Below are 7262 nucleotides of genomic sequence, written 5' to 3'. Positions count from 1 at the left end.
ATGATTATTTCTTGATAAGATGCCTTATTTCATTAAGCAAATACATCAACAGTTCTAAAACTGAAACAAGTGTGAATTTGTTAGCAACATTTTTTGTAAGTTAGGCAATTTATTAGCATGATACCATCAATACAGGAAGCTACCATTCACCAAGAAAATAGGGAATATTTAGAATACCGTAAACCTCACCACTAGTTCTTTCTTATTGATTTGGTGAGTTGTAATTCAGAGTATATTTTTTTTTAATTAAAGTTTGAGTGTACAAACACTCTCAGATGACATATATGGATGATCCTCTATACTTTCAGAAGATATTGTTGTATAGATGCTTTAATATACATATAGATGTAAATATTATATCTGTCTATCTACCTACCTATCTAGATTATATGTATTCTAGTTTTGCCCTTGGCAATGTATGACGTTTTCCATCATTGAGGATATACAGGTGTCCAGTTATGGAATGAAAAGTCACAGGAGTAAAAGGCATAGCATAGATGATATAGTCCATGGTATTGTAATAGCATTGTATGGTGATGGGTGGTAGCTACACTTGTGGTGAACATAACATAATGTAGAGAAGTTGAATCACTATGTTGTACGCCTGCAAATAAGGTAATATTGTGTGTCAACTATACTCAAATAACAAAAATATAAAAAATAATCATACTTGGGGAATAGGTGGATATGTGTGTGGTGCAGAGTGGAGAGCCATCAAAATATCTCCTGGCTCACCTCTGTGATTTGCTTTAATTGAATACACATGGGAAAAGAAGCCATATATTTTAATCAGGTTCCAGAGGAAAAAGTAATGGGACTAGTATCACCATTGCCCATTCCTCTGTTCTTTCATCCTCTCAAGATGTTCCTAAATTCCAGATTGGCTTCTTTAGAATGAATGTGGCTTATGATAAGTGTGATGTTCAATAGTCCTTCTTGGGATTAGATTTAATTGCTGCCAGGCACCATTTTAATTTGCTTGCTCTTTAGATTAATTCAGAAGTGGTCTTTCAGAGGTTTGAAAGCACGATATGGAACTGCAGGACATAAGGTCTCACTTCTGACCTCAGATCTTTGCTGACGCTTTCTAGTGCCTCTGCCCCAGTCCTACGCAAGAGAACAGGGTGCGTTTCCCACTATTACCTGGCTTCAAGACGTGAACACAGATTTACCTATGATTATTAGTGTTAACAGAAGATTAAAAATAAATCCAAATATATTTTAGTTTTTCAAGAAAAGTAGACATATCTAATCTACACATGCTCCATATGATGTATTTTCCAAGGTGGCATAGTAATAATATATAAAATTCTCTGGGAGTTTCCCCCAATCACAGGTTAATTTCCCCATTAAGAAAAAAAATAATTAATAGAAATCTTGTCCATATTGTGGCATTTTAGATTTTACTGTTGGTGATATTTTTTGGACATTATCCTAACAATTTGCCGTGTTTATATAATTAGTAAAACTATTTACTGACTCATTGGATTTTTTAAAATAAAGTAGAGATTATTGTTCATGTTGTTATTTAATAGTAAGCATTTCAGTGATGAAAGTCCCATTTCTCCATTCATGTCATTCTCTCTCTCCCTCTGCCCCTTCCCCGCTCATGCTCTAAATAAATAAATAAAATCTTTTCCAAAAAAAAACCCATTTTATCTGTTTTTATCCTTGTCAAATTACCATTTTTAGATATCAAAAACTTAGTTGTAATTTGTGTGTTGCGTTCTCCTGCACAGGTAGATGGAGTCCTGCTCAAAGTGTAATTTGGATATGGAGACCAAAGACGTCATGCAAGTACCCCAATGAGGTATGAAAAGCTTTGTTATTTCTATAATTGACTCCTCTGGGGAGAACACTGAAAGCCTCTCAAGTAAGTCCAAAATGACTGTTTTTATTGTGGTTAGAAAGTAGGGCTGGATGAAAGGTTGCTTCTATGGGTAGGATGTATGTGAATTCAGTTTCCTGTCTGTGCCAAGGAAGGAACACCCAGACTTTCTTATCAGCTTGTCTAGATGTGGGGCTCAAGAAGATGAAGGATATGACGTTAAAACTGTCAGTAGTCAAAAATCAAAAAATGGTGTCAGCGTCCTCATTGCACTGTTACTGTAAATTTCAATATCAAAATTTACTGAGTTCAATGAAGTAGAAACAGTTTCTTACTACATTCTATTCAGAGATTCCTTTGACTGACTTTTACCGGATGTAGCAATTCTCATTTACCTATTTTTAAAAGGTATAATTGTGAAACATGTGAGGCCAAAAAATATTATTTTATCCTTTATCTTTATACCATTTCTAAACCCTAATCACATACCACGTTATAGTTAGTTACTTGTGTTTATGTTTTGTCTGTTGAATTGAATTCTGAAATCTTAAAAGGAATTAGTTCTGTATTGTACAATTTTTGTTTTTATTTTTCAACTAGTGTGACATAATGCTAGCAGTTAATAAGGATTTACAAAATAATAAATTAGTTGTTAACTTATCTAATATCCTGTCAATGAAGTTTCGTGTGATATACCATCCTGAAAAAAAGTAAATTATAATTTGAAAGAATACTTTTCATTAAAAGCATTGCTTTTCTCAGTATAACTATTCCTATAATTAATAGAAAAAAAGCACCAATATGTTTCCTATGAAAAAATAAATTTGAAACTAACATATCACACAGCTGAGTCATTCTTTAAAAGTTGGTATTAGAGTATATAAATGTGATATACTCTGATGATTATTACTTTTAATTCAAATAAGTATATAGAGATATATGCTTTATTTGGCTTCACTTGCTGTTTATATGCATACTGTTCTTGAGCATGTTGTACTTGATTATTAAATGAATGTGAGCATACTGAATTTCCAAGTATGTGAAAGGTTTTAAGTGAATTTTGTAGGATAATATACACTGAAAAGTAGTATTGAAAGGGCATAATAAAGCCAAATAGACAAAACTGGATCTGAATGTTTATATTCATGTCAAGAATATATTTCCTTTAATACATATATGTGAGGTTATTATTTATTAGTGTAATGATCATATAGTAAATTTATAATAATTAAAAATCAAATAAGATCTATTAATAGCATTCATAAATATTTTAGAATTCTGGTCAGTGTTATATAATAGGCATTACAAACTCAAATGCTTAATGCCTATGAGGAACAGGCAGGTCATATATATTAATAAAGCAGTTGCGTAAATATCCATAGAGAAATTTCTGGTGACCAAGGAGTTGAAATGCTTCCTTCAAACTAGTGAAACTTCAGAGTATGAAATAGAGCAAAAAGACAATAGATTCCTAAAGAATTTCTGTTTGTCTAAAACATAATGGAACTACAATATTGGACAGAGATATGCAGTAACATCATTGCAAAGATAAATAGACCAAATTATCCTTAACATGGTGGAAAGAAGGAACAAGAAAAACAAAGTGCGTGACATGGGATACAGGACTCAGGACTCCAATTCTGAAGGAGAGAACCAGGAAGGTGAATGGTAAGAGGGACGTACCAGGAGGCACCTGGCATAGAAGGCAATTAGTCCCTCTCACTGGAGCAGTTCAGTGACTGAAGGAAAGATTTCTTCAAGGAGATCACATTAGCTCTCTACTTTTTTATGCTTCTGAATCTCTAGAGAGAAAATTTACTCAATTGACAGTTTGGAGCTGAATTAGTAATAAGAATACATAGAAAACCAAGCAAAAAAAATAGCAGGGAAACCATAAATTGCAGTATATATAATTTTGGTTACATTGAAATTGATTACAGTGAAAACACAAGTCACATATTTGTGAAAGATATTTATAGTAAATGTTATTGAAAAATGACTAGTATCAAAATTACATAATTATGTGTTTAGAAACAGTAAGAAAATACCAGCCATGTACTGGCAATTTGTGAAATTTACGGGGTGACACATAAAAATAACGGAAAACTGCCTAATTTCACTAGTAGATTCCATAAGAAGATCGAGAGGGAATTATTTATGGGTGAAATATCTTGACTTTTAAATGCTAGCAATACTATGGTGACTTTTGTTTCTTAGTACTATATTAGGTAATAATATTCTGTCCAACAACAACTGTAACAAAGACTGCAGGTAAGATAAGGCCCAATGTCTGTACATTGCTAGTTTTAACATAATGGCTTAAATAGCTGGCGTTTCTATTCCATATAAACCGTTATCAAACAATATTTATTTTTAAAATATATACATTATTACTGAAATTTATAATGAAATTAAACATATTTAAGTAAGAAAACATTTTCATAGCATTGTTTAGCTTCCCTTTACTCACAAACTGTTACCCAAATGTGAGAAAAGAGGGCCAAGAACAGCCCAATTATTAGGTGATTATAAGGATAATTAAAACTGCAGAGATAAAGCTATTTATTTGATTCTTTCTTTGTGTTGGCTTGTGTTTTGATTTGGACATTTAGAATTGATGGCCCAAAATCTGGTAAAATCCCATGACTATATTCTTTTAGAAGCACAGATCATTAAATACAATTTTAGTTTAGTGAGGCTTTTTTAAAACTGGAAAAAATTAGTCATGCTTTTCTGTAATTTTGAAAAGATCTTTTTAAATAGTGACCTAATGATGATCAAGCAGAATTCAGCATACAGGACCTAGATTTAACAGTTTAGGCTATAATCAATACTGTGTTGAAGGCATGTACATCGTTATGAATTTGAGTATATTTCCTTTTTGTTTACATTTATTTTATTTTAATCTCCTATGTATTCATAATATTTTACCAAATTAAGAAAAGTATCATATCTAAATAATGAGCATATCACTTAACATTTAACAAATATTTGCTGCATGTCAACAAGGTATGATTTGGGACCAATCATTGTTGGAGGAGGTCATTGAGAGGATGTGACCTCAGGTTGACCCCAAAATTGACCTAATTATGATCAAGCAGAATTCAGCATACAGGACCTAGATTTAACAGTTTAGGCTATAATCAGTACTGTGTTGAAGGCATGTACATCGTTATGAATTCGAGTATATTTCCTTTTTTGTTTACATTTATTTTATTTTAATCTCCTATGTATTCATAATATTTTACCAAATTAAGAAAAGTATCATATCTAAATAATGAGCATATCACTTAACATTTAACAAATATTTGCTGCATGTCAACAAGGTATGATTTGGGACCAATCATTGTTGGAGGAGGTCATTGAGAGGATGTGACCTCAGGTTGACCCCAAAATTGGACCCTGGGCAGTCAGAAGCTCCTCATAACTGTCCCCTGTCATTGGAATGTACAGTGCCCACCATTCCCACACTAGGAGCTGTTTCAGTGATGCAGCCTTGAGAGAGAGAGTAAGGAGTTGTTGAGACTGTCTAGACTGAGTATATGACCGAATTCAGTTAAATCCTCTATGTAAACTTTTAAGATTTTGGCAGGCATGTGCAGAAATCTACTTGTCCTGTTGCTGCCCAAGACAACCTTCAGATGTAAATTCCCTTCCTTATTAAATCTGCCACCTACCAATCTGGAGTGCCCTGCCTGTTTCTTCCATCTCCCCTTGCCCTTGGTATAGAGGAGCTAGTGTGGACTAACAATCATTCTGGTAGAAGTGGGCAGATGAAAAAATTAAATGATAAATTATGTATCATGTTCAATGGTGATATTTGCTATGGAAAATATTTATTTTAAAATAAGTTGGGAAAAGAGAAATGGATTTGGCGGGGGGGGGGGGGGTGTAGTTTTAAAAGTGGTGTTCTAACCAGGACTTGAAGGAAGATCTGTGGTTAACTTCATGGATATCTGGGGAAAAATAATTCCAAGGATAGTGATCAGTCAGCTCACAAGGAAAATGCTTAGCATTTTTAAGGAACAACAAGGAGTCCAGAATAACTAAAGTGAAATGAGTTAAGGAAATAGAGGAGAATAAGATCGAAGAGATAATGGGTACTTGATCTATGATATGGTGGATCCTTTGTGAAGACTGACTTGCACTGTGAAGAACAATTGATAAATTCTGAATAGAAAAATGAGATGTTCACACTTAATTAAAAGGGAGGAAGGAAGAAAGGAAGAGAGGAAGGAAGGGTGAAAAAAGAAAGAAAGAAGAAAAAGAAAGAAAGAAAGAGAGAGAGAGAGAGAAAGAAAGAAAGAAAGGAAGGAAGGAAGGAAGGAAGGAAGGAAGGAAGGAAGGAAGGAAGGAAGGGAGGAAGGAAGGATATGAGAAAAAGAAATGCAACCCATTCTGTATTCTGTGTTCAAATAGATGGTAAGGGCAAAAGCTAGTCAGAAAGAACGCTTAGAAGTACACTGCAATAATCCAGGTAAACCTTTTAGACCAGGGTTGTAACAGGGGATGTGATGAAAAAAAACCATTCTATACCAGGCAAATTTTGAAGGTATAGTCTACAGGATTTCCTAAAATATAGGATATGAAGGATTATAGAATAATAGGAATGAAGGATGACTGCAAGATTTTTGGCCTGGACAAGTAGTAAAATGTTATTGCCTTTTTTTTTTTTTTTTAAACCAACTTGGGCCAAGTTGAGAGTAGAACAGATTTAGGGGTGAAAACTGGAGGTTAGAATTTGGGTCTGTCCCACTTAATTAGACATCCAAGTGGAAATTTAGAATAGTTGTTGGAAATATGTTTGGATTATAAGAATGAGGCAAAGATGGAGGTCTACATTTGAGAATTTTCAGTTTTTCTCTATATTGGTGTGTCTATATGTCTACATAGATATTGATATAGATATGTATAGTGACTGGGAGGGTAGGTAGATCATCCAGAACCAGAATTTAAATTAAAAAAAAAAAAAAAGAAAATGACGTGGACCACTCTAAAATAGAGTTAGAAAGAAGCCAGTCAGAGTGAGTAAAGTAAAAGAGTAACCGACATAATGAAAGATCTGGAAGCCAGCTCTGGTGCTTATGCCAAACTGGAGGGAATAATCAGCTGGGTCAGTTCAGCCACTGGCTATGGTAGGATTTTTTATTCCCATATGTTTGCTTGCTTTTGTTGTTAATTCTGTTTTGTTTTCTTTACTACATTGATTTTTAAATCATTGAAATCTATTTCATATGCCTGAGAGCAGTATTGAAGGTAATAGTATCCAAACTACTTATTAAAGTTCAAATAATGTAGATCGGTTCCTCTCTCTGAAAAAAGAAAAAAACTTCTAATATAAATATAGACATCTATTATTCTGAAAATTATCAAATATACAAAGTAAAACAATGATAAAGTTTTAATTGTGTTTGGAAAAAATGGTGACTCATCT

This window comes from Ursus americanus, chromosome 15 (assembly GCF_024610735.1).
Source record: "Ursus americanus isolate L20-20 chromosome 15, mUrsAme1.1.p, whole genome shotgun sequence".
NCBI lineage: Eukaryota > Metazoa > Chordata > Mammalia > Carnivora > Ursidae > Ursus > Ursus americanus.
This window is presented reverse-complemented; position numbering follows the sequence as displayed.